Source organism: Pogoniulus pusillus, chromosome 15, assembly GCF_015220805.1.
Source record: "Pogoniulus pusillus isolate bPogPus1 chromosome 15, bPogPus1.pri, whole genome shotgun sequence".
Lineage (NCBI taxonomy): Eukaryota > Metazoa > Chordata > Aves > Piciformes > Lybiidae > Pogoniulus > Pogoniulus pusillus.
Window position 1 is genome coordinate 7,722,418 of NC_087278.1, and position 3,896 is coordinate 7,726,313.

Genomic DNA, 3,896 nt, shown 5'->3' on the forward strand with positions numbered 1-3,896 from the left:
AAAAGGAAAGGAGGAGCAATGGAGGGGAAGCCTCATCGTAACTGTGCTCACCTTTGTAACTGCGCTCCCCTTTGCTCCCCTCTGGCTGCCTGCTCATCATCGAGGGGCATTTCCAACCCGGGAGGTTGCTCCTCTCAGCTAAGGAGTTAATGCTTTTACCTGTCAGATTGCAATGCTTCTGACTCGATGGCTGTTTTAACAAGCACACATCAATACAGCTGTGAGGTGGTGGCTGCCAAGACTGGCTCCTCAAAGGAAGTCCCTATCCTGTTTGCACCGGCAAATACCTGGCAGAAGCTGGCCCCAGTAGCTGTGCCAAATGCTGCCCCTTGGAGGGAAAACAAAGTACTGAGATGGCACAGAAATGCTCAGAGAGAAAACACCTTCAGTCAGTAGGCAGAGCAAATACAAACGTGGAGAGCCTGGCTGGATGCCCAGGTCTGCTCCGAGGTGCTTGGAATGGTTGTGCCCCCACACATCAGGGATCTGATGGGCATCAGCAAGGCATAGAATAAAAGTATGTGCTTTGACACTGCAATTGTGGTCCAGCCCTCGGCCTGAGGTGTGCAGGGATCAGTGACTTGCTGAAGAAGGTGGCAATAAAAAGTCAGCTCCCCGTTCTGGTGGCACTGTGCTGGCTTTAGGAAGGCTGTTCCTATCAGCGATGAGCATGCTCAAGTTGGCCCAGACCTTATTAAAAAGCCATTCCGAGTGCTCTGTCTGGCTATAGGCATTAGTGACAAGATCATTAGCATCAGAAGAACCACCAGCTTCGGTTGGGAAGAACGTAAACAACTGCTGCTCACAAAAGAGCTGCTTCATTTAGCATCCAGGAAAGGGAAAAAGCCCAAAACCAAGAGAGACATCCCCCGGCCTGCCTCGGGCTGATGCTGCATGGCTGCCTTCCACTCAGCACAACCCTGCTTTGATGCAGAGTCTGAAGGCTGTTTAGGGACAAACAACAGGGAAGAAGATGAAAACTGTTGAACCTGTTGCAGTCCAGGATCTCATACTGGAGTTACTCTTCTCCATTATGATCCCGTGGCAGAGCTCAGCACATTGGCTCAGCACTGCCCTTGTCTTCTACTACTAATAAAAGGAGTCTGCCTGAAAAAAAAACCTATTTTACTGCATTTTCATCTTAGGGAGCTAAAAGGGCAGCAGCTGAATTCAGGACAAAACAACCAATTATCACTTTATTGGGGTTTTGTTCTTTCCTCTTATAAATAGCCAGTGTCCAGCTACAAAAGCAGTCACCTTCTGGTCACACGTCTTTGCTGAAGGACCCAACTTCAAGCTGTTGCCAGCTCAACCCCAAATCACCATTTAACTAGGCTGAGACACAAGCTTACCTTGCAGCAGCCCCTGCTTGGATGGTTGCTTTCAGGAGCTACAAGCAGGTTGCAGGCTGAGATCAGGATGTCCAGGCTCAGACAGCGATGGCTCTGGATAGAACAGGCCTTGTGGTCATTACTAAGCCCAGATTGCATGGCACAGTGTGGCATGAAACAGGCCTGAGGATCCAGAGGGTGCTGTGCAGAGCAGAGGACACATCTCTCATCCACCCAGTTTAGCAGCACCGATGCCAAGCAGAGAAATGATTTGCATCACACTGCCAATGGGAGAACTCAACTAGGAGTATGTTTGGTCCTTCACTACCTGGAGGAGCGTGCTTGGTTTGGGTCATTAATGCAATCAGGACAAAGCAGGGATGAATTGGGGTGCTTGCAGTTTGCTTCCTGAGCAAACATCTAGCCTCTTCTCTGCCAGAACACCCTGTGGACACTTTAAACACAGGCAGCAGGCAGCAATGTAGGCAGCATGTGAACAGGTTGCAGAACTCAGAGGGTTTTTCAGACACCTCTCAAGCTGACCCCTATGCTATGATCCCTGTTTAGGTGCTTTTCTGAGTGAGGCTGATGACACAGACCTTTGTGACTCCAGATGGGAGTCACTGAACTCCTCTGCCTCTCTAACGAGTGGCAGCATCCAACAGCGGCAGATATTGCTGGCACAAAACTGCAGGGGCTGAGGGTGACCAGCAGCTAGTCCAGACACTCCCCATGACGCCGCCCAGACAGACATTCTCTCTCCTGTTTTTCTGCTGCCATCTAGTAAGTCCGTGGTGATGTCCCACCACATCAGACAAGCCTTGAGCATCGCACCTGAGCCACGAGGAGGGGAGGGCTGAGCGCTTGCGGCTCTGCGGTACTCACACTGCTGCTGCTGGAGAAAACATCACCGGGAGATGGGAAAGGGCTCTGACAGCGACAGAGCAGCCTGCTCCTGCTCCTACTCCTGCTCCTGCTCCTGCTCCTGCTCCTGCTCCTGCTCCTGCTCCTGCTCCTGCTCTGCTGCAGCTGCCTGAGGTTGCAGCAGCTCCAGTGTGATTCATCCCAGCCCGGGACTAATTGGTGTTGGCTGCCGAGCCCTGAAACTTGTTTGGTCCTATTTAGCCTTTGCCGCTATAGGACATGCGACTTTACAAAGTGCTCTGCCTGTGTGTTTGCAAAGCCCTTAGTCACCTCCTGCTCCCAGCAGCGATGTGTCAGTCCCGGGGAAGGAGCAGGCAAAACAGCTCTGGCAAGAGCAGGCAAATTACTTTCACTTGCACAAGGAAGGGGGAAAAAAAGGCAGCTAAGTAAGAGGAAGTCAGTAGTTTAAAGCAGCAGAATCCCAAGCGAGTTCCTTTGTTATAGAAAAGCCTGAATCATCTCCCGGGGAATGGGGGTTGTGAGTGCCCCAGTGCTGGCCAGGAAATATTTCTGTGCCAGAAGGTGAACACACTGATGGCAAAACAAGTCATCAGAACCCTGCTAACTGCCTGCTCCAGCTTCTCCTGACCAGGCTGCTTCAGTTTCATCTGGCCTTACTCACAGCTGAGAAAATGACTGCCCTGGGGCTGCCTTTCTCCAGGGAACCTCCACAAGGCCCTGAACACAGGTCCAGGCTCTGACATGCTTTGAGAAGACGATGGTCCTGCAGAGAAGATTTTCTACCGAGAACGCTCAGCATCGTGTGTTTTAAGATGCTTGGTCGCCTTAAATCTTGGTGGATTCAGTTTCCAAGCCAGGCATTTTGCCCGTGGGTGCCTGGAGGGCTTTATCAGAGCGTTTTGCTTCCCACAGCACCACCTTGGTCACTGACCCTGAAAAATCCATCCCCAGAAATGAATAGGTAGAAGCTGCAGTGATTGCAGTGCTCCTGGTGGGAAGCACAAAGCGCTCTCGAAGATTGCCAGGTATTCCTATACTGTAACTAACTGCCCCCCAAAAGAAGCTGTAGTCTTGCCCTCCCCAGGCATACAATGGTGCATTTTTGGGGTTCTTTACCCTGGGCCAGCCACCAGCTACACACTGCCCTTTGCCTTTATCCCCCAAATCATCTTCAAAGGTGATGCTAAATACCCCTGTTGGCAGTTCGGTGGTGGCGAGTCCACCATTCTTGGTACAGTGTTGAGCCCTGTATCAGGCTGTGAGGTTCCCACATCCCTGACACCTCTGTTAAAGCTCCCACCCAGCTGCTGATATTATGGGCTGTCAAAAGGCTGGGCCTGCCATGCTCATCATCAAGGACAGGCTGAGGGAGCTGAGGTTATTCAGCCTAGAGAAGAGGAGGCTTCAGGGAGACCTAATAGCAGCCTTCCAGTACTTGAAGGGGGCCTACAAGAAGGATGGAGAAGCTGTTTACAAAGGCTTGCAGTGACAGGCCAAGGGGCAATGGCTTCAAACTAGACAAGAGCAGATTTAGGTTGGATGTTAGGAATGATTTCTTTACTATGAGGGTGGTGGAACACTGGAACAGGTAGCCCAGGGAGGTGGCTGGGGCCCCTTCCCTGGAGAGGTCAGTCTCGACAGAGCTCTGGGCAACCTGATCTAGTTGAGGATGTCCCTGCT